This window comes from Schistocerca gregaria, chromosome 7, assembly GCF_023897955.1.
Source record: "Schistocerca gregaria isolate iqSchGreg1 chromosome 7, iqSchGreg1.2, whole genome shotgun sequence".
NCBI lineage: Eukaryota > Metazoa > Arthropoda > Insecta > Orthoptera > Acrididae > Schistocerca > Schistocerca gregaria.
The window spans coordinates 316,000,261-316,025,456 of NC_064926.1; the positions used below are offsets into that span (position 1 = coordinate 316,000,261).

At 42.7% G+C, this 25,196-nt stretch overlaps 1 protein-coding gene across 1 annotated transcript in view; it reads right to left on the bottom strand.

The window, feature by feature from the left end:
* LOC126281263 (solute carrier family 2, facilitated glucose transporter member 1-like) overlaps positions 1-24,914 on the bottom strand; it is a 510,926-nt gene extending 486,012 nt beyond the window's left edge. The window contains exon 1 of the mRNA XM_049980074.1: positions 24,812-24,914. The gene's annotated coding sequence lies outside the window, so the exon portion shown is untranslated. The remainder of the gene's footprint in view (positions 1-24,811) is intronic.
* Positions 24,915-25,196: the final 282 nt, after the last annotated feature.

The following is a 25,196-nucleotide window of genomic DNA, read 5'->3' on the forward strand; positions in this document are numbered from 1 at the left end:
GAAGAGCCGCGAAATAACGGGTCTACCAACATTCTGCGCATACCGAGAGCTGATTAGCTTCCCTCCAGAAACACCAAAGGTGAACGAGAGTTGTAGCTTATCGCGCAGCAGGCCATAAGGTGTGGGTTGAGGCCATGTATGTTGGACGAATGCATTCTACGAGACAGCTTTCACCAGGACTACGTCGTACGCCCAATTGACCATCACCTGCATGCAGGCAGAGTCTAATATCATCGCTAAAAACCACGGCTCTCCATTCCATCTGCCAAGTGATTCTCTGACGGCACCAGACGAGCCATGCACTTCGATGCTGTGACGGCAGTGGAAGACGGGCTAGAGGTGTGCGTGCCCTAGTCCCACCGGTTCACAACAGTTCGTGTTGACACGTCTGGAGTCACAAGCCCTCTTATCTGTGCTGTGGTAGTTGTACGATCTGCCACTGCTGCCCCTAAAATACGGCAATCCTCGCCGGCGTCTGTGCTGGGTTGACGTTCAGAACGTCATTTACGGGTATGACAATGTTCACGTGGCCACTGATATCAGCATCGTTGCACAACTGACGCAGCACGTCCAACTCGTGTGGCAGTTCTATGAAAGGACCATCCGCAACTCGGAAGGCCACAATCTGACCCCTTTCAAACTCGCTCAGTTGGCTGTAGGAAGCACGAATGCATCTCTGTGGCATGATTGCCTGCTTGCTTTACAGGTTTGCATCACAATGACCCTTCTGGATGTGAACATTCCCTATTAAAGAGTAGACACACATGGCGCTCTGGTAGCTATACCACTACGTCATCTGCTGGCGGACGACGCTGAAACCATTATCAGTACATGTACTACCCCCATGTGGGATATGCCGTCATCGGATCAAAATTGCCAATGACTTTCTAGGCATACTAATTTTTTTCCTGCAATGTATTTTACGCTTCATGGAAATGGTCATGGAACATGCACCATTGTTTAAAATTTTACTATAGTCAGGAATCAAACCCAACCCCACAATGGGTAGACGAGCATTCTACAACATAAATAAAACGTTCTCGGTTTTCCTGCCGCGTCAATTCGAATAAAATGCTCGAACTTTCGATGGCCCTCTCCGCCATCGTCGTCAGGAGTTCACTGACTGTCGGGGTTGTTACGGTCTCCTGCTTATATAGGCATGATGACATTATCAGCAGCCAGTCAGATCGATCCAATGTGGCGCACGCGCGTAAGTCGACCCGGGCAGCACCGGTGACGTCAGGTGGCGCCAGGGGCAGGCGGCACGTTTGAAACTGCCGCTCCCGCGTCGCGCAGCTGTCTCTGCTTTCTTTCGATGTCCAACGCCCGTCCCCATGCCCTGCTGAGTGTGTATCCCTGGTCTCTGTTGAAATTGTTGTTGTTTAAGCGAATCTCAGTCGCTTCCTTTATAACGGAGTCCCTATATGTAGTCGCATGAGCCAACAGTTTTGCATTTTCGAACTTCATTTTATGTCCGTTTTCTAGGCAATGCTCCGCTATGGCCGACTTGTGAAGCTCCCTTTGTTTTATATGGCGCTTGTGCTCAGTACAACGCTCCGCAGCCGTGCGAATTGTCTGCCCAATGTACACGCTGCCACATTCACAGGGTACACCATACACACCGGACACTCGAAGAGCAATGTCGTCTTTAACAGGGTGCAACATATCTCGTATCTTGGGGGGCGAGCCGGAACACTGGTCTTAGCTCCGTTTCTGCAGCAGACGTCCTAACTTACTGCTAGTTGCTCCACAGTATGGCAGGAATACAGTCCGTTTGGCCTCTTCTTCTAATTCACCAGTTGCCTTTCGTCGGCGCCCTTGAAAGCGTTTGCGATGTCTCTTTTGCTGTATCCATTTCCCCCGAAAACACGTTTTAAGTTCTGCAATTCAGACTGTAGGTGGTCGTTGTCAGAGATAATCTTGCCTCTATGAACCAACGTGATCAGGACAGCTTTCTTGTGTACAGGGTGGTGGAAACTATTGGCGTTCAAGTACCGATCAGTGTGAGTTGGTTTCCGGTAGCTTGCCGTGCTTCTCCACCTCGACAGTAAATTTAATGTTGGGATGGACACCATAAATATGATCGACGAACTGCTGTAGTGTATCTTCACCATGAGGGCATATCAGGAAGGTGTCATCAACGTATCGTAGAAAGCAAGATGGCCGTAATGTCGCAGTTTGCAGAGCCTGCTGATGATGTCATCATGCCTATATAAGCGGGAGACCATAACAGCCCCGGGAGTCAGTGAACTCCTGACGACGATGGCGGAGATGGCCATCGAAAGCTCGAGAGTTTTATTCGAATTGACGCGGCTGGAATACCGAGAACGCTTTATTCATGTATGCCGTCGCGGAAGACTCCGAGGACACAATCTACTGCATAGCCACATGGGCCCTCAAGCAGGCTCCTCAAACTTCAAAGTCTGTTTTCTCTAGTATTGTTGAGATTTGTATCGTACTGCTTTTGCTGATTGATATTTTAGTTCAGCTGTTCATGTACGATAAATATAAAATTTTTATTAAAATACGACTGCCGTGTGGTCTCTTTGAAAATACGAAGAAAATGGAGCAGTGCGTGAGGTCCCCTTGCGAGGTCTTCCGGTCAACGGACCAGCGTGCGTGCGCAGGCGGCTCAGGTGCGGTAAACACATTAACCTTGTGACGAGCGGTTGCCCAAGCGGGCGCGCCTGCTGGCAGTCGCGCACTGGTGACGTCAGCGGTGCGTCGCGGCGCCTCGGAATTAGCCGGCGCCCTGGCAGCGGCTGCCTGAGTTACGCAAGCGGCGTTCTAGCCTAGCCTAGCCCTAGACGAGCCCTAGACTAGCCCTAACAGAGTGCACAACGTGGCCTAAACGCAGCTGTCGGAGTTGCGAAAGTCACGGACCCGCCGCTACTGCGCTCCACGTGACAACACGTGTGCCTCAGGAATCCACTCGCGCAGGGACTTATTTGACAATGGCACAGGCACATCGTGCCATGCATGTGGGTAGGTTATGCATTGTAACAAGTCACGAGTGATGGGATCGTGCAGCAACACGGCGTGAAGTGCAGAGATTTGGCAGCCAGTCAACACATGGACAAAACACCTTTGTCTGCTAGTTGCAGTTAAGGATCCTTTCACAATGTGCGATAAATTTAAACATAACGAGATATCTTACCGAGTATCACATCAGATTTGTGTCTGGATTCTGGACTTTCTTGAACATAGAGCTCAACACGTCGCTTTTAAGACCCCTTTACAATGAAGCGAAGACGCGACAGCGAACGAGAATTCTCTCGGGTGTAAACACTTGGCGCGTGGTGTTAGGTTGTGTAAGGGTTGCATTCACAAGTGTTCGCTTTTGATCCGCTGGATATCGGTTTTAGACTGAAGTATCAAAGGAAATTCTGAAGGTGGCAGGGGTCAAATACAGGGAGCGAAAGGCTATTTGCAATTTGTACAGAAACGAGAAGGCAGTTGGTACAGTCGAGGGGTACGAAAGGGAAGCAGTGCTTGAGAAAGCAGTGAGACAGGATTGTAGGCTATCCCCTGTGTTATTCAATGTGTATACTGAGCAAGCAGTAAAGAAAACAAAAGAAAAATTTGGAGTAGGAATTAAAGTCCATGGAGAAACAATAAAAACTTTGAGCTTTGCTGATGGCAGTTTAATTCTGTCAGAGACAGCAAAGGACTTGAAAGAGCAGTTGAACGGAATGAACAGTGTCTTGAAAAGAGAATATAAGATAAACATCAACAAAAGCAAAACGAGGATAATGGAATGTAGTCGAATTAAATCAGGTGATGTTGAGGGAATTATATTAGGAAACGAGACATCTAAAATACACACATAAAAAAAGTTTTGCATTGCCCCAGCCCAAAGATGTAAACAAGCATGTAGGAGCACCGCTAATTAGACGGAGGGGGTCCAACAGCCGATCAGTTACTGTCATTCCACCAGGAAGGAGGTACACGGCTAGAGTTGTCTGTACTTCAACCATGCCTAGACGGTCAATACCGCGGTTCGATCGCGTCCGCATTTATCTTTGTGCCGGGAAGGGCTCTCAACAAGGGAAGTGCCCAGGCGACTTGGAGTGAAACAAGGAGGAGATACAGTCCAAGGGCTACTACTGCACTGGATGACCACTACCTACGGATTATGGTTCGGAGGAACCCTGACAACAACGCCACCATCTTGAATAACGCTTTTTGTGCAACCACAAGACGTCGTGTTACAACTCAAACTGTGCGCAATAGACTACATGAAGCGCAACTTCACTCCCGACGTCCATGGCGAGGTCCATCTTTGCAGCTACGACACCATGCAGCGCAATACTGATGGGCTCAACAACACGTCGAATGGACCGCTCAGCTTTGGCATCACGTTCTCTTAACCGATGAGTGTGGCATATGTGGCATATGCCTTCAACCAGGCAATCGTCGGAAACGTGTTTGGAGGCAACCTAGTCAGGCTGAACGCCTTAGACTCACTGTCCAGGGAGTGCAACAAGGTGGAGGTTCCCTGATGTTTTATGGTGGCATTATGTGGGGCCGACGTACGCCGCCGGTGGTCGTGGAAGGCGCCGTAACGGCTGTACGATACGTGAATGCCATCCTCCGACCGATAGTGCAACCATATCGGCAGCATATTGGCGAGGCATTCGTCTTCATGGACGACAATTCGAGCCCCTATAGTGCACATCCTGTGAATGACTTCCTTCAGGATAACTACATCGCTCGACTAGAGTGGCCAGCATGTTATGCAGACATAAACCCTATCGAACATGCCTGGTATAGATTGAAAATGGATGTTTCTGGACGACGTGGCCCAACAACCATTCTGAGGGATCTATGCTGAATCGCCATTGAGGAGTGGGACAATCTGGACCAATAGTGCCCTGATGAACTTGTGGATAGTATGCCACGACGAATACAGGCATGCATCAATGCAAGAGGACGTGCTATTGGGTATTGGAGGTACCGGTGTGTACTGCAATCTGGACCATCACTTGTGAAACTCTCGTTGTATGGCGGTACAACATGCAATGTGAGGTTCTGAAGAGAAATAAAAAGGGCGGAAATGATGTTTATGTTAATCTCTATTCCAATTTTCTGTACAGGCTCCGGAACTCTCGGAACTGAGGTGATTCAAACCTTTTTTTGATGTGTGCAGTAAACGAGTTTGGCGAGTAAAATACTGATGATGGTCGAAGTAGAGAGGATATAAAGTGTAGACTGGCAATGGCAAGAAAAGCGTTTCTGAAGAAGAGAAATTTGTTAACACCGAGTATAGATATAAGTGTCAGGAAGTCCTTTCTGAAAGTATTTGTGCGGAGTGTAGCCATGTATGGAAGTGAAACATGGACGAGAAACAGCTGAGACTACACAAGAAAAGAAGCATTTGAAATGTGCTGCTACAGAGGAATATTCAAGATTAGATAGGTGGATCACTTAACTAATGAGAAAGTATTGAATAGAATTGGGGAGAAGAGGAGTTTGTGGCACAACTTGTCTAGAAGAAGGAATTGGTTGGTAGGACATGTTCTGAGGCATCAAGGGATCAAAAAATGGCTCTGAGCACTAAGCGGCTTAACTGAGGTCATTAGTCGCCTAGAACGTAGAACTAATTAAGCCTAACTAACCTAAGGACATCACACACCTCCATGCCAGAGGCAGGATTCGAACCTGCGACCGTAGCGGTCGCTCGGGTCCAGACTGTAGTGCCTAGAGACACACGGCCACCCCGGAAGGCAGTGCGATTGGGCCTTTACTGTTTCCAATATGCAGGGCGTCAAAAAATGTATTCTTCAGTTTGAGAGGTGGTAATATGGACCAAAACAAGACAAAAGTGTCCAATAAACATGAGCTCTAAAATGCATACCTTAAGAGCTATGAGCACTTGCTCGTCTTCGCAACTGTGAATCACATCTCTTCTACTGTAAGCTCTTTCCTTTTACCAACGACCTACAAGAAACAAATGAGGTCATATTCCTCTGTTAAACATCAAACCGGGCTAGTCATGTGATTTTGGGAAGACGTTCCTTGCCTGCAATTTGCGCTAATAGCTAAACTTGATGATTACATACTTGCCTTGTTTTATACACGTTTACAAATCTTTAAAATAATGCAGCGCTTGAGCAACCTTTAATTGTTCAGACAATAAGAAATTCAGCCTTCAGTTGCAATTTTTATTTTACCTAGGTTTGGATGCTAATAATGGTATCTTCTTCAGAACCTATAAATTAACCCATACGGACATATATTATACATAGAAATACATCATAAGTCTAATGATTTCTTAATAAGGAAAATCGTGATATTTACAAAAATTAAATTATTTTGAGGACCAAACGTTGGCCATGTCACAGAATAAAACTAATACAGAATAAACACGCATAATCATAAGATTATGTCTGTAAATACTAAAAACAATAAGAAAAACATAGATGGAGCTACCCCGGGCCAGGAATAAGGGTCACACGCAAGCAACAAGGAAACCAGGCGTCGCGAGTACTTCCGTGGCGTGGCTCGGCCAGCGGCCAAGCGCATGCGCAAGCGCTGGAGACAAGCTGTTTCAAAACTACTTAGCGCAACGTAAATTGTAAACAAAATATGACAGAAAACAGTCTTGCAGATGGACAAATTCCTATTAAACAATTTTTCTAAGAACTAGTTACTAAGTCAGAGCAAGAAAATTTACATTCAAATATTATAATAAGAGGATGAAACCCCACTACAGTAACTAATAAATTAGTATGGGAGACACAGGCGTGTGAAGCATGAAATATCTTGAACATAAAACAAGCAAATTAAGAAAGACCTTTGCAACTGGTGTCATTACCAGTATAATACAAAATATATGGAGACACAATGTACAAACGCACTATAATAAAGGGGAAAAGCAGATAGGAAACAGCATCGGCCATTCGAAGCGGACCATGGGTCAACTCCACTGGAGTAAAGGTTAAAATCCTTCGAAATAATTTCTATTTTTTAGTTGCAGCTGATCATTAAGTAAATTTTCTCTATCAATAATAAGATGTTTAAAAATTTGCAATTCTTTGTCTAACTTACATCCTTTGACTCCATTACGCAAAAGTTCTGCATCTTGTAGAGGCTTGGGAGCATGGGCCATTTGGACAAGATGTTCAGCAAATGTAGATCCTCGTGTTCCATCGCCGCTTTTAGTCGGCAGACGTTCTTTAAACCTGACAGACAGGGCCCTTCCTGTACGGCCAATACAATAACAGTGACATTCATCAAATGTGATCTTATATACTCCTGACAGGGATGATTTATCAGTATCTATATCAAGAGAAGGGAGTAAATTTTTTTTTAAGATTGTTGGTAGTAGAGTAAGAAACTTTACACCCCAGGTCTTTTAATAAACGACCTACCTTGTAGGATACGTTACCCATAATGGGAACTGATATGTATTTCGTTGCCTGGTCTTGATTGTGGGTACCTGATCTGCAAAGGGTGATAGTCTTCCTTCGTGTGTTTTCGTTAAACAACTGTCTCACTACACTGGGATTATATCCATTATTCTGAGCGATGTTTTCGAGGACCGTTAATTCGTTTTGTAAATTGTCTAGCGAAAGCAGAATGGATAGGGCTCGGTGGATACTCGAATGAAAGATCATTTTATGGGCCTGAGGATGGATGGAATCAGCTAGGATGGCGCTGTCGGAATAGGCTGCTTTTCGAAAAATGTTGAAATGTATTTTGTTGCCAATAATGGGTAGAGTCAGATCGAGATGGTCTAAAGTCCTATCAACTGTCTCATTTTCTTACGTGAAGCTGATTTTTTATAGAGGTTATTGAAAATGGTAAATAACAGTTCTAGGCCTTCTTGGGAACCTTAAAACACAAACAGCAAGTCATCTACATATATCACATAGAAAATTATATTATTTGCCAGGTCCGGATGATCCCGAAAAAACATCTGCTCCATTGAGTTTATAAAAATCTCTGACATGATACCAGGCTGCCCATAGCTAGACCACAGGGTTGCGAATATAATTTATTATTAAAAGAGAAGAAATTGTATTTGAGGGTGGTGCGTAACAGAACCATTAGCTCATCAATCTCAAGGACAGATAATTTTTTTATGGTATCGCAAGTTGGTTTCAGTAATGTCCATCGTCTGCTCAACAGGTACATTAGTGTACAAACTTGTAATATCAAATGATACAAGTTTTGTGGTGGCAGAACAAGCTAAATTTTTGAGTTTGTTGGTCAGGTCTACCGAATTTTTGACAGAAGAATTTTATTTACGTTTCTGCACGTTGAGTTTTAGTGACAGCTATGGTGCAGTAATGTCGTTATAACGTATGTAAAGAGAAGTATGTGAAAGGAGGCGCAGTTACCTTTCATTGGTGTGTGCAAAAAACGTGTAATTGTAAATGTTATAACGATATGAGGCATTTTATATGTTGAAAAATATCGAGATACGGTGTTGTGAAGTCTTGTATTGTAGACATAATTTCTGCGATGTTATGGCCATGGGTTTACGGGACAAGTGCTAAATAAATTTGCAAGTGTGTTTGAATAAACTGCTAGTCAGTGTACACATGTTGGTAATCTGTCCGTATGCAGATAAAATGTACACATGACCTTGATTAATTTCCTTCAATTTATGCATGTTCTCAAACCATTGCGTGTATTTAAGTATTTCTTCATGAGACAGTTTCTTATACAGTGTCATAACGTATGTAATTCGACGTTATGTATTAGTGCAATAGGAAACGTCAAAAAATTATTAGCTGTCACTTCTATTATTACTCCAAAATCCGAGCTTTGGCCTTGTATTTTTTTATTTTTGTGGATAGTGTCTTGTTTTACTTTTCTGATCAGATGACAAAAAAAATTTGTAGATATTTTACCTGTTTATAAAAAGCAGAAGGGTGAAAGAAGAAAAACTGAAAATGGTAATCGTTACGCAGGTGGTGGATAACGCGTTTATTTTCGAGGCCCTTCAGAGACGTCTGCAGTGTCATTATAAAGCAATTAATTAGAACAGAGATTCGAAAATATGAAGTGCAACAGATAGCGTAAAAAATACTGTTGGCTGTCAATTCTTATCCCATTACCGAAAAAACGTAAATAAAATGGAACCTGAGCTATGGTACTGCGAAGCAAAAGCAGAAAACTATTTCTCTTCACGTCTTCAAGTCAACTTCAGTTCCCGATATCAAATTGTTCAGATGTCTGTAAATCCTTATACAAAGTTTCACGGAACTGCTGACAGTGACCTACCTGTAGCAGCTAAGTAATAACATTCAAAATACGCTAAGTGCTACACGGGCTAAAACGCTACATCCCAAAATTACGAGACTGAGCAGTAGGAGATGTTGCAAGCAGAATTCTCGTTGTGCTCATCCGAGTGCTCATTCCTTAGATATTTATTCTCTATGGTTTATGAACGACCTATACAACAAACAAATGGAGACACATTCTTCTCTTACTGTCCATGGATACATCACGGAGTAAACACTTAGTACTGTTGTTAGTGTAAACCGTATATACAGTTCTGGAAAAGTGCAGCATACACATTAGTTTTGATGGTACGAATCTGCGTTTTGATAAGTTTTTGGATGGGCTTTTACATTGTAATTTCATCTTTGCGCGTACCAGCATAATAGAAGCCTATTATTCGACGCGGTAAACGGCAGCGTTCCATCTGGACAGCTATTCCAGCGACTAGCAGGCTGTGGTTCCAAATATCCAAAAACGGCGGATCGTGGCACACCTCGCACCATTCGTACTGCTGTTGTGGGAGAGCGAGTCTTGCAAGCAGATTACATTACAAGATTTGCTATTTCACAGTAAAAGAATGTGTTCTCATTTGTTCACTCATTTCCCTATTGCATTCTGTACTTTGATCGTCACGGGGTCGCTTAGTGGCAGACGCTGCAAGAGAGGTGGTGTTCATCACTGAGAGAGGTGCTATCAAAATTCAGGGAAGAGTCGGGCAACGTATTACTTACTCACACAAGTACCTCGGTAAATGATCACAACGAGAAAATCCGAGAAATTACAGCTAATAAGGAGGCGTATCGTAGTTTGCGACGTGTTCTAAGCTTTTCATCTGCAAACAACGAAACGTTAATAGTTTTTCTGTTCATTTCACACCGAAAATTGCTGTAGTATATCTTGTTATTTAGCGTGTTACTTACGGTTGTTTTGTGCTGTGGTCCTGCTTCCCTTGTTTACGATACGTTAAAAAATGGTTCAAATGGCTCTGAGCACTATGGGACTTAACATCTGTGGTCATCAGTCCCCTAGAACTTGGAACTACTTAAACCTAACTAACCTAAGGACATCACACACATCCATGCCCGAGGCAGGATTCGAACCTGCGACCGTAGCAGTCGCGCGGTTCCTGACTGAGCGCCTAGAACCGCTAGACCACCGCGGACGGCTGACACGTTAAACATTTATTTCTTTCGCAATTGTGTTTTTCTTCTTTTTTTTTGCTGTTACACACACATTTGACATATTTCGTCACAAAAACATAACAAATGCTGAAAAAAAATTTTCTCGTTGGAATCATTTGCCGAGATGTTTGTGGGAGTAAGTGATAAGTTTGCGTATGACATGTATAGAAGATATATAACTCTGTCCGAACAGGCCTCGATAGACTAAACGGTACCGACCGACCGCCGTGTCACCATCAGCCGATAAGCGAGACATGATGCAGATATGGCGGGGCATGTGGTCAGCACACCGCTCTCCCGACCGTTATCAGTTTTCGTCTCTGGAGCAGTAACTCTTAAATCAAGTAGCTCCTCAACACGCCCACAAGGTCTGAGTGCACACCGCTTTACAACAGCACTGGGAGACCCGAAAGGTCACCCATCCAAGTGATAGCATAGTCCGACAGCGCTTAACTTTGGTGATCTGAGGGGAACGTGTGTTACACTGCGGCAAGGCCGTCGGTAGTAGGTATAAAACTACCAACATACAAAGCTGATAGCGCCATGTGACGTATATGGACAAATGTATAATCATCTTATTTTTAAATTAGTATCCTACACCAAAAGTATTTGAGGATATCTCAAGTTTACAACGACCCAATCTGTGACATGTGTCTTTAACTGTATATATTAACTAATGTAATATCTGACATCTAATTGTGGCTTCTTTGTACATGTAAATAGCTTTAAGCAAAAAATTCATACAATCTGCACAAAATGTTAACATGTACTACCGATAATTTTCAGAAAAAATAAAAACCTACTGGAGATAACACAGAAAAAGCTGAAACGTCTGTGAGTAAAATAAGACTAATCAAACAGTGTCTTGTATAAAGAGACATTTCTCTCCAATTTTTTTAGCATACACGGTCAAAAAGAATAGCTACAACATCATAAAGATGATTATGAATTTTAGAGTTCAACGTCCCGTCCACAACGAAGTCATTCGAGATGGGGCACAAGCTCAGACTGAGGAACATGGGGAAGGAAACAGGCCATGCTAATTTCAGTGGAAACATATTGGCATTCGCCTTTAGCGGTTTAGGTACAACAGGTCTGGATGCTCGGACGGGGTTTTGAACCTTCATCCTTCCGAATGTAAGTCCATTGTGCTAAATGCTGCACTTTGTCTTTCCTGAACGGTGAGCGTGTTGTAGCATTGGAAAGTTACCTGATAAGAATTTCGTTAAACCATGGTACGAAACTCAGTCATGAGAAAACAGATTAAGTTTGGTACATGCGGCCGTGGTAGTGGTAACGGGTACGAGGCTGCACTGCTCTCTTAAAAAGCTTGTCCATGCGGAAGATATGCGAACATACGTCTTTTTGCAGCAGTTCCATGGTTGGACATTTCTTCGACTTCAATTCTTTGGATTATTATTACCTGTGAGATCACGTGCAGAGACGCTTATGTAATGTGTCAGACGACGAACTGTTGTATGGATGTGTATGTATAAGACAGAGAGAGAGAGAGAGTGAGAGAGGGCGGGGGGGGGGGGGGAGGCAGGAGAGGGGGGGAGGCAGGAGAAGGAGATTGGCTGGTTATGTGATTTGGGGGAGGGGACCAAACAGCGAGGTCATCGCTCCCATCGGAATAGGGAAGGACGGGGAAGGGAGTCGGCCGTGCCCTTTCAAAGGAACCATCCTGGCATTTGCCTGGAGAGATTTAAGGAAATCAAGGAAAACCTAAATCAGTATGGTCGGACGGGTTTGAACCGTCGTCCTCCTGACTGCGAGTCCAGTGTGCTAACCACTGGGCCACTTCGCTCAGTGGGGGAGGGGGTGGGGAGGAGGAGGAGGAGGAGGAGGAGGAGGAGGATAATAATAATAATAATAATAATAATAATAATTTACATCGATGTTAGCCGAAGTATGAGGTCAGCCAAGCAACAAGTGGCAATGAAGGTAAAGAAATAGCAGGTTGTGTCTGATTTTCCAAATTGCTCTCCTGTGAAACCACTTGCTCACTGCAGCTTATTTGACAGAATTATAGAGCTAGGTATTCAGATGTAAAACTTTAGCACACTGTGACCTCTTCGTTTGGCATCCTGGACGTACTCGGGAATCGAGATCGAGAACATCCACAGTTGTTCGGTTTGGCGTCCACACCGCAGGCGGCGTGGACTTCGCTCCACTTGGCAAGACCCTCTGGTGGCGCAAGTTAGGAGGAAAGTGTGCTCGCTTTCCTCGTCCAGTTGTCTTGATGTTTCCGAAGTTTTCCGATAGCCGACGTAACTTTTCCATGCAGCTACTCGCTTGTTCTTGATTTCCTCTCGGTTTGCTATTTGTGCCTTTGTCTGTACATTATTGACGATTGTTGGCTTTCAGGTTCAAGAGTACCCTCAGTTTGTCCTTTCGAATGCGTGTTCTGTTCCCACTGTAGACCACTCGACCTTTACGGCCACTCGCCATTTCTGAGAAACTGGTTAGTGTCACTCTCACACGAGGTAGTGCACTAAACTTCGCTTTGGATGTCCACGGCACGCCCTGCGCTTTCTGTTGCGTGCGCACGTTTCTAAATTTTCGCCGTAGCTCATTATAAACTGTCGAGATTATTCTATGAAACTAACCAAATCATGCCGTATGACGCCACAGCCGTCATGATTATGTCGGAGAAACCTGAGAAACAGTTCTGCTGAACGAAAGAAATGTAGTAACTATTTACTGATGCTACGCTACGCTGTCTTCATTTAGTTTCTAGTTCAGTGTTAATACTGATTAGTAACTGCTAATCCGAGATCAATTTAGCAACTATTCTGTCCTGTTTACGTACGTAATTTCCTTCTTCTCGCAAAAAATCTTTTCTAATCACACTTGTCAAAAATTTTTATCCTGTAGAAGACAGGTTTAGGTTATACTTTTCACATCCAACTAACTAAATGACAAGAAAACATACCGAAACAAAATGGGCAAAACATTGACATGTAGAGTTACGTTTCTCTACTTATACATGAGAAAAAAGACAGTTCTGCAGACGTTATTACTTACAGAACCAACCGTCACTAAGTTTGTTCCTCATTCTAAATATTAAAGAAATCTATCTATAGCCTGAACCTTACTATGAATCAGTGAAGTGGTAGAATAACTTTTACAGATTGCCGGCCGCGGTGGTCTCGCGGTTCTAGGCGCGCAGTCCGGAACCGTGTGACTGCTACGGTCGCAGGTTCGAATCCTGCCTCGGGCATGGATGTGTGCGATGTCCTTAGGTTAGTTAGGTTTAAGTAGTTCTAAGTTCTAGGGGACTGATGACCACAGCTGTTAAGTCCCATAGTGCTCAGAGCCATTTGAACCATTTTTACAGATTGTAGACATGCATTTACGTGAAGGAAGGAATTGTTGTATCAATAACCTTACCTGCAGTAAATTTAATTTCAGTTTTTATTATTTTGTTGTGTTACCGTACATAAACATTTTTAAAAATTATCACAAATTGGCAAATGAAATTACGCACATCAAAGAAAGTTTTGCATCACCTCGGTTCCGAGAGTTCCGGAACCTGTACAGAAAATTATTTCCGCCATTTTTATTACTCATGAAAACCACCACAGCGAGACCTTTAGAGGTGGTAGTCCAGACTGCTGTACATACCGGTACCTCTAATACCCAGTAGCACGTCCTCTTGCATTGACGCATGCCTGTATTCATCGTGGCGTACTGTCCACAAGTTCATCAAGTCACTGTTCTTCCAGATTGTTGGTCTCTTCAACGGCGATTCGGCGTAGATACCTCAGAGGGGTTGGTGGGTCAAGTCGTCCATAAACAGCCCTTTTCAATCTATACCAGGAATGTTCGATAGGGTTCATGTCTGGAGAACCTGCTGGCCACGCTAGTCGAGCGATGTCGTTATCCTGAAGGAAGTCATTCACAAGACGTGCACGACAGGGGCGCGAATTGTCATCCATGAAGACGAATGCCTCGCCAATATGCTGCCGATATGGTTGCACTATCGCTCGGAAGACGGCATTCACATATAGTACAGCCGTTATAACGTCTTCCATGAGCAGCAGCGGCGTACGTCGACCCCTCAAAATGTCACCCCAAAACAGCAGGGAACCTCCAGGGAAGTCGCTGGACGGTGTGTCTAAGGCATTCAGCTTGACCCAGTTGCCTCCAAATACATCTCCGACGATTGTCTGGTTAAAGGCATGTGCGCCACTCATCGGTGAAGAGAACGTGATGTCAATTCTGAGCGGTCCATTCGGTATGTTGTTAAGCCCATCTGTACCGCGCTGCATGGTGTCGTGGTTGCAATGATGGACGTCGCCATGGATGTCGGGAGTGAAGTTGCGCATCATGCAGCCTATTGCGCACAGTTTGAGTCGAAACACGACGTCCTGTGGCTGCACGAAAAGCATTATTCAACATGATGGCGTTGCTGTCAGGGTTCATCCGATCAATAATCCGTAGGTAGTGGTCATGCACTGCAGTAGTAGCCCTTGGGCGGCCTGAGCGGGACATGTCATCGACAGTTCCTGTCTCTCTGTATCTCCTCCATGTCCGAAAAACATAGCTTTGGTTCACTCCGAGACATCTGGACACTTCCCTTCTTGAGAGCCCTTCCTGGGACAAATTAACAATGCGGACGCGATCAAACCGCGGTATTGACTGTCTAGGCATGGTTGAATTACAGACAATACGAGCCGTGTACGTCCTTCCTCGTGGAATGACAGGAACTAACCGGCTGTAGAGCCCTCTCCGTCTTACAGGAGCTTCTTATGCATGGTTGTTTTCATCTTTCGGCGGGTTTAGTGACATCTCTGAACAATCAAAGACACTGTGTCTGTTATACAATATCCATAGTCACCGTCTATCTTCAGGCATTCTGGAAACAGGGGTGATGCAAAATTTTTTTTGATATCTGTACATTGTCTGGTTGGTTTTCTGTTGTAAATGATGGGGGAAAACTGGAATCATTTCTTCAGGAACTATTTATCAGCTCCTTGTCGTAGCATATAGCTGCAGCCTTTGGAAAAATGATCTCTACAAATGATGATTTAGTTTGATTTAGCGTAAGCCGTGCATTCGTTTTTTTTTTTAGAAGATTTGTTTGCGAGTGAGGAAATTGGTAAATATTTGACTCTTGTTAGTTGCTTTACTTGTTTTTCTCGAATTAATTGTCTATTTTTCTACTTATATGTTATACGTAACTTTTAAGGCTCGATACCAGTAAACTGTTTGCGTTCTACTGATTTTTGTTTCTTTTTAAATACTCGTAGTATCTAGTTAATTGGGCCATTTTCAGGAAACAATTATCTAGAGTTCGTTAGGTAACAAAAGATTATACGCAAAGATACAATCCACTTGCACAGAATTTGTGTACCAGACATCTTTTTCTAACACTGTAAATTACACTTCACCCAATGAACAATATTAAACACAATAGATAATTAAAACACGATACCGCATTATTCCAGGTTTTATGACTATGACGCTATAATTTGTGACGTCGTGACATTGGTTGAGAACTAAGTGAGCAATAGTCACTTTATGTTGTGCAACAAACATGTTTTACACTGCAAATTGTAATATTGAACACGATACATTATTAAAAAACACTCTATTACAGTATTACAGGCTATATTGTTATAATGTTGAAGTTTGTGAGCTAAGCAAGGTAAGGAATATAAAATTCTATTGTATTTTAATGCTGTGTAGCAGTATGTGTCATTGTCATGGTCTGCGTTCATATGGCTGATTGATTGCATCATGGAAAGCTTGAAAGTTGGGTATGCTCATTTGTAATTGATCGTTTAGAACTAGCTGGGGATTTTAAGCTAAGTGTTTGGGTTTCCAATAGGCTTAGTTTCTTTCCTTTGTTGGTTATAAGTTAGCAGCTTTGAAGTTTAACGCCGCTTTCAGTCGACCATCAGTTACTGCATCTGCATTCAACACAATTGTCTATCATTTTCGTTCGAAATATCAGTGCACGAGTCACTGGATAATCACACACTCTGAATGCCAAACACCAATATATGTCCCCCACACCCCCAATTACTTTGTTTTCCATCCGAAGACGGTCTTGAGTCGTCTCTCCAACATTGAAGTAAGCTCGCTTGGGCTGGTTACAAGCTGCTCAGATGGCAGCGCCTGCACTGAGCTGTATAGGCAACCCAAGGTGCTCTTCGTCTGCTCGTGCTTCCCGATAGCAAGAGGTCTGTGTAGATGAGGCAAATGCTATCCCTCCGTCACTTTATGCGCATCCTCAGTCGCAAGTCTTTTACCCAAATTAACAACTTAGGATGTTAAAATGTTATAAATCACTTTAATTCGTGTAGTACGTCAGACATCTGAAGTAAGCTTGCACTCGGCCTGAATTTCTGTTTTTTGGAAACGGACGTCGCAATTTACATTCCGCTGACTAAGAAGGTAGATGACTATCATCACATTTTAATATAACGTAGTCTGTCATCTTCTTGATACGTTCTGCAAGTTAAAGTTGTCTATACTAATTACTGAATTGGATTTCGTTGAATTTTCTGTGTAAAATTTATGTAACACTAGAAAGTTAAACGAAGTCCTGTCACAAGTTGACGCGACATATTTCACACGATTAAATGTTAGTCATATAGTTCGTTTATCATATGTAAGATAATTCAACAAAAAGTTAAGTTCATGTGCTGCGCTTCTCAATGTCGCAAGCTCTATGAGGCTCTTTGCAGACACAGCTGTTGTTTGTAGGAAGATATCAACACCTCAGAACTACAGCGAAAGCAGAAAAGACCTGCAAAGGATCGATGATTGAAGGATGAACTTAGAGTTGATCCTGAATGTAAGCAGGTGTAAAATTGTGCGTGTAAATAGACGAAGAAATTCATTACAGTTCGAATACGTTATTAGTAAAAAAGTCATTGGATACAATAACAACCTAAAATACTTTGGAGTGACCCAAAGTGGAATGACTTCATAAAACAAACTGTAAGAGAAGTAGTTGCCAGGCTGAGATTCTTAGGATCAATCTTAAGGAAATTAACTCATCCACGAATGAAGTGTCTCACAAAGCATCTACTCGACCGGTTATTGAATTTTATTCGTTCATCTTGGGCTCTTACCAGATAGAGTTAACTCAAATGGTAGTCGCTACAACAGAGATGACGTGCATCATTGAAACGGGTACTGTTGAAATTTCGAAGGCGTACATTAGAAGAAGAGCTGGGCAAAATCTTACTTTGTGCCACACATTTCTCGTGAAATGACTACAACGAGAAAAAACAGAAATTAGAATTCATACAGAAATTTATCGACAATCGTTCATCCCACGCACCAATCGCGAATGGAACAGAAAACGTGAGAAAGATAATAATACCTCCACCACACTGGAAGAGTATAGGTATAGATGTAGTTGTAAATGTAACAATCGTTGCATTTTGTGCTTATACAAACAGGGTGTAACAGGTACAAGTGAAGATAATTCTGCTGGTGAGTGAGGAAGGCGTTCTGCATAACATTAAATCAGTCATTTTTCAGACTAATAATTATAGCTATTAGAAATCGCACGTTTTTAGATTGGGTAGTGCCTCCAAGAGCAAGCCATTAAGGCTTATTTTCCCTTGGACAGCAGGTCAGTTGTTGAACTGTGGACACGTGAGAGCAAAACGTAAGCCATACTGATAGGCGTATTCCACCCAGTGGTGCACTTACGACCGTGCAGAAACATCAGATCGTAAAGTTTGTGACACAGAAAAAAAATACCAACACACTTATGTGATTACATATTTAGATAACATAAATAAAAATCTACATTTATACTCATTACACTCTCTATATTGAGATGATAGATTATCTGATTTTATACTGTACATTATCTACGTCGCATTTGATAGACAATCAAAAATCAGACCATGAATCGAATATTCTGATTGATAGAGTATTCACCAACGTCCTTGATGTCCCATTATGGCAGCTTTCGATAACATCAGAAGTGATCGTTCTTACTGTAAACAGGAATGAGACAGACATAACCTCATGATACGAGAGGAACAGGATGTACGTGTAATTGTGCAGGAAACCAGGAAGAAGAGCATTTCCACATCTTTAGTCGTGGAAAATGTCGAAAACGCATCTTTCTTCTATGGACACTCCGATCCGAATAAGAGCAACTTAAAAAGTAATATTTATAATTTGGGCAAATATAGTAACACAGGAATGTTGCAACTCAACGCTTAACCGCAAAGTAAGTATTATTGTGGGTATCCGCAGATAATAAACATTCAGCTGGGTGGGACCTCTAACCACAGCAGAAGAACCTCACTGCAAGTCGGGGTACATTGCCAACATGGCTAAACTTTTTACAAATGGCTTTATTAAAATCACGTCAAATGTACTCACAAGGACACTGAACCGCATAAATGAAGCGGAAAGAGCCATCCGAAGCATCAGTGTAGAGTCCTAATTTTGAGCTGTCAGGTAAGTGAGGTTGTACGTTGACGCCGTGTCTGTTTCAGTCCATCAGTCACATTCAATTTTTCAGGTTTTATCCTGCTGTTTTCAGTTCTGCAGCTGATTAAATGGAGAGGGACGGTATAGCGATTTAATTAAAGGTGTTTCTGGTGTACTATCTGTGAGGTTTATTGCTCCAAACCGCGGGCTATTACATGAATCTGGATAGTCTACGTATCATACTAAGATTGGTAAATGAATACAGTCACGGGCGTATAGGTCGGTAACAGATCTCCTTGTCTGTCAGACGCCATTGCGAAAGAATTGTGTGAAGACCAGTCCACTGAGCCTAGCGATTCATGAACGAATTCGGCTGCTGCAAACTGCAAGCGTCTGTTACAGTACTTGCTACTTTTCTGAAACTGAATTAAGCAGATTAGCACAGTTGAGGACCTACATTACATCTCTAAGGTGTCATCGCTACACAAAAGGTAGTATAACACCCTTAAATATGGGTCATGAAGAAGGAACTGCTGGCGTATCACGCACCTAGAAGGCAATGCCATTAAGATATGATTATAGTTTTTGGTGCGCTACAGAATGCGAATTTTTATATCTCTCTTTCATTTAATCTACTTAAAGTGCATCCGTTTGAAATTTCACATATCTGACTCCCTAGTTTCTGTAACTACCCTAACGCAAATGCAGTAATGTCTTCGCCACCGATAGAACGTTAACACCTAATCTTCTTTTCATCCTTTAATTACGTGCGACATAAAATTAATTCTTTTGCCATTATTCTCCGATGCCCCTTTTTTTCATCGCCTATGTGCCAAATATATCCAAAGTCTGTGATTTCCTATCAACACAATAATAGCAGGTGCTAAGTACATGTGGTTTTTCTTGGCTACAGGTAAGCCTTAGCTGCCTGCAACTTCACACAGGCGCGTAATTCATAATATATTAGGCTGGTGCGTATGTTCGTAGCGTTTTTGTTTCGGATATTGGTATTCTGCTGGGAGATTTTTTTTATCGATTGTCATCTTTATTTGTAGTTCACTGTTGCGATCTGAGTTTGCATATTGTCACTTTGAGATAGTGAATGGAGCTGTTAGCGATAGAAAATGGAGTTCCAAGTGAAGACATCGGAACATTTTCGGCTTATGCTTCTGTTTGAGATCAATAGAGGGGTGGCAGCAGTGGAGGCAGCCAGAAACATTTTCAATATATTGAGGCTAATGCCATTGTACAGAGCACAGCAAGAAAATGGTTTTCTCATTTCAAGGAGAAACGTTTCGACATTAGTGACTCTCCACATTCAGGAAGACCTTCGGTGTTTGATGAAGATCGTTTAAACGCATTAATCCACTATGATCAACGCCACTGTACTCGAGAACTGGCAGATGTGATGAACTGTGATCATTCCACCATCGTGCGACGTTTGCTTGCAGTTGAGAAGGTTTAAAAATCGGAAGTATGGGTGCCTCACGCTCCAAGCCAAAATCACAAAAATGAATGGGTAGACATAGGTACACCTGTGCTTGTTCGTCATCAATTGGCTCGTGAACAACACACAAGATTTCTATCCTGTATCATTACTGGCGGAGAGAATTGGTAAAATAAGGAAAGGAAAGGAATGGTTGAGCCCAAACAAAGCAGCAACTCCTCGTACAGAAATCAGCGCGCATTCGTAAAAGATAATGTTATGCATCCGGTGGAAAAGCGACAGTGTGGTGTACAACGAATTGCTTCTCTGAGTCGTAACCACAACTGCTGACATTTATTGTCAACAACTGAGACGTCTTGCAAAAGCAGTCCTAGAACAGTGGCCAGGAAGACTGAGAGAAATGATGCTACTGCACGAGAACTCCCACCGCATTCTGCTACACTGACGAAAAACACCACCCTTATTCACCTGATCTTGCGCCATCAGATTTTTACCTTTTCCGCTATCTATCGAACATCCTTCAAGTAACTTCCCGGGTCACAATGTGCTCCGAACATAGACCGAAGAGTTCTTCACTTCAAAACAATTTGATTTCTACAGTCACAGAAACGAAAAGTTAGCCAAATGTTGGCAGTCTGTTTTAAAAAAAATTGAGGACATGTTAGTGAATACTGAAGTCTCTGTTATGTGTATATGTTGTGTTTGTTAAACTTACGGAGAAACGTGACGACCTTATGCATCAATCCAATACACACTGAGGGAATATAGGAAGATAAAGGGAAAACGAAAGCGAGAGTAAATATGACAAAACAGTGTGTGCTCAACAGTGGAATAACTCCGAAATTGGAACAGCGAAAAATTGCGTCCTTTAAGCCATTGATGTTTTGTCTTCAGGTCAGCATAGGAAACCTAAGTCTTGTCACTGGTCAATATTCCATTCAGTAAGCCTTGTCTTCCGTACCGTAACGAAAAAAGAAGTGCAGAAAGCATCCATTCGTTGAGGTTTGCGGTTAATAGAAAGGAGTTCTGGAACCAAACGAGCAATTAGCATATGTAATGCCAACTGTTCAGTCAGCGTATTTCGATGAATTAGTTCAAGAAAAGATAAGACTAGTGTACAAATTTCTGTAGAATGAAGATTTCTTTAAAAGAAGTGTCGGTGCCAATACGCAAAATAACAACAGGAGCTTCAACACGTGTATTTGGTTATTTTTATTTATTTATTTATTTATTGTTCCGTAGGACCAAATTAAGGGTAAGTCTCCAGGGTCATGGAACGAGTCAATACATGAAATTATAACACGATACCGAGCGAGGTGGCGCAGTGGTTAGACACTGGACTCGCATTCGGGAGGACGACGGTTCAATCCCGCGTCCGGCCATCCTGATTAGGTTTTCCGTGATTTCCCAAAATCGATCCAGGCATATGCCGGGATGGTTTCTTTCAAAGGGCACGGCCGACTTCCTTCCTCGTCCTTCCCTAATCCGATGAGACCGATGACCTCGCTGTCTGGTCTCCTTCCCCAAACAACCCAACCCATTATAAAACTACAGTAGAAACAGATAAAATGAAATATTAAAAACATATTCAGACGACAAGTCGTAAGTTTAAATAAAGAAAATCAACAATGTCACACTGGAATTTGCTTAATTTTTTAGCTCTTGCAGGAGCTCCTCGACAGAATAGAAGGAGTGAGTTATGAGGAAACTCTTCAGTTTAGACTTAAAAGAGTTTGGGCTACTGCTAAGATTTTTGAGTTCTTGTGGTGACTTATTGAAAATGGATGCAGCAGAATACTGCACTCCTTTCTGCACAAGAGTCAAGGAAGTGCATTCCGCATGCAGACTTGGTTTCTGCTTAGTATTAACTGAGTGAAAGCTGCTAACTCTTGGGAATAGGCTAATATTGCTAATAAGAAACGACATTAAAGAAAATATATACTGTGAGGGCAATTCGGAATTCCGAGACTATTGAATAGGGGTCGACAAGAGGTTCTCGAACTTACACCACATATAGTTCTAACAGCCCGTTTTTGCGCCAAAAATACCCTTTTTCAATCAGAAGAATTACCCCAAAAAATAATACCATATGACATAAGCGTATGAAAATATGCGAAGTATACTACTTTTCGTGTTGAACTGTCACTTATTTCAGATACTGTTCTAATGGTAAATAAAGCAGCATTTAGTTTCTGAATAAGATCCTGGACATGAGCTTTCCACAACAGCTTACGATCTATCCGAACGCCTAGGAACTTGAGCTGTTCCGTCTCGCTTATAATATGCCCATTCTGTCTGATAAAAATATCGGTTCTTGTTGAACTGTGAGTTAGAAACTGTAAAAACTGAGCCTTACTGTGATTTAGCATCAAATTATTTTCCACAAGCCATGAACTTATTTCATGTACTACATTATTTGATACTGTTTCAATATTACACACAAGATCCTTCACTACAAAGCTGGTGTCATCAGTAAACAGAAATATTTTTGGATCACTTGTAATACCAGAAGGCATATCATTTATATAAATAAGAAACAGCAGAGGCCCCAGCACCGACCCTTGGACTCGCACGTCATGACTGTGGGGCAAAAAGAAATAGCATCATATATAGCTGCAGGCATATTCAACGTAGGTTATTCGTCTGTTCTGAAGACAATGAAAGCTTTAAGAATCGTCACAGAGAGTAACAGAAAAACTTTCGCGGAGTTATGTAACGGAAACACGTGGCCGCCACAGAATCAGGAATGTCTCAGTTTGTTAAAAGGGGCCGGTTTGAATAAATACAACACCATATTACCAACCAGGACATGTTTGAGGTAGAGGAAGAATGCCTCTACCGCAGACTGAGTGCAAGTTCTGAAACTACGTCTTCTTTTTGTTACTGAAAACTTTAAACGCATTTTTTTCGAAGCATTTTTAGTGGGCGAAGCGCTCTAGAATCTCGACAGATTAACCGAGTCATACGATTTAAAAAATCTAGTTTAAGAATTTGTAAGTAGGCTGTTTAGGTTTTTGTGTTAGTAACGCCACGTAGTGCTCTGTATGAAAATCAGTGACTGTGCTGTGTGCAGTCTGTGGCTGGTTTGCATTGTTGGAATATTTTCTATTGTAGTGTTGGGCAGTTGGATGTGAACAGCGCATAGCATTGAGCAGTTGGAGGTGAGCCGCCAGTAGTGGTGGATGTGGGGGGAGAGATTGTATCAATAAGAGTGTGCATTTGATATTTTTGTTATTGTAATTACGAAAAATTTTTTCAAGCGTTCATTGACCACTGTTCAAAACCATTTGTAAAATTTTTTGTGGGGAGCATGGGGGCTGTGTAAGTAGGCTGTTTAGGTTTTTATGTTGGCAACGCCACGTAGCGCTCTGTATGAAAATCAGTGACTGTGCTGTGTGCAGTCTGTGGCTGGTTTGAATTTTTGGAATACTTGCTATGGTAATGTTGGGCAGTTGGATGTGAACAGCGTATAGCGTTGTGCAGTTGGAGGTGAGCCGCCAGGAGTGGTGGATGTGGGGAGAGAATGGCAGAATTTTGAGAGCGGACGATCTGTACGTGTGTCCGTCAGAAAAACGAAATTGGGAGACCGGATGTCATGAACTGATACATACATTATGACTTTTGAACATTATTAAGGTAAATAAACTGTTTGTTCTCTATAAAAACCTTTCATTTGCTGACTACGCCTGTCAGTAGTTAGTGCCTTAGAATCTTTATGTAGCCGACAGTATTGGCGCTCGCTGTATTGCAGTAGTTCGAGTTACGAAGGTTTTTGTGAAGTAAGTGATTCATGAAAGGTATAGGTTATTGTTAGTCAGGACCATTATTTTGTAGGGATTACTGAAAGTCAGATTGCGTTGCGCTAAAAAAAATTTTAAAAAAATAAATAAATAAAAGTTGATGTGTCAGTTTAGTGTTGATCAGAATAAGTAAAGAGAGAAATGTCGGAGTTCTTTCAGTTTTACTCAGCTGTTTTAAAATCAAATACGCCCAGGTTCGATTCCCGGCGGGTTCAGGGATTTTCTCTGCCTCGTGATGACAGGGTGTTGTGTGGTGTCCTTAGGTTAGCTAGGTTTAAGTAGTTCTAAGTTCTAGGGGACTGATGACCATAGATGTTAAGTCCCATAGTGCTCAGAGCCAAGCCAAAATCAAATAATGTAAAGGTTTACCAGCACTGTCATTTGTAAAATTTTCAAAGGGGATGTTTCAAATTTTCAGTTTTTATCGATTTTAGAAATAATCACGAATCCTTACAACGCATCGCGCAAAGCAGGGCAGGTTCTGCAGCCTCCATTTTTAATATGCCTGAGATTTAAAAAATTTATACACATGTGTTTCTGCAATAAAATGGTAAAAGCCCTATTTTAGTAAAAACAGTCCTTGTGAGAAAAAATATTTTAAACTTCACCCACATTTCGTGCCTCTCGACCAGAAGTTGCCTTTAAGGCACTGGTAGCGGAGGTTTGGGGCGGTTTCCACAAGACGCCGCAGCCGGAGTGCGAGACAGGCGAGCAGCGCCGCGGCAGCTACTAACCTGTCAAACTCGGTGAGTCGGATCAGTGTGGCTGCGGAAGAACGCGAAGTCGCGGGCGGACGCGGCTGCAGAGAGGATCGCGCAGGCACTGGCCACGGCGAGGGCCCTGCGCCGCGACCCCGGTCCCCGGTGCCAAACGGCGGGTATTTTGGGACCCTGCGGCTCCCACGCGCCGGGCTGCACTCGTGATCTGCACGCCACACCCCTGCCTTCTCGTGCGCTCCATAAACACAGTGTCCCATTGACAGCGGGCACCGGGGAGCTGTGGGGGAGTATCTACGGAGGCAGCACTGCGTACTCCGCATACCGCCAGCATTAAACTGTGAGTAGTGGTTCCGGTTCACACTGAGATGATACGACATGCGGTACTACACACGAGACTACA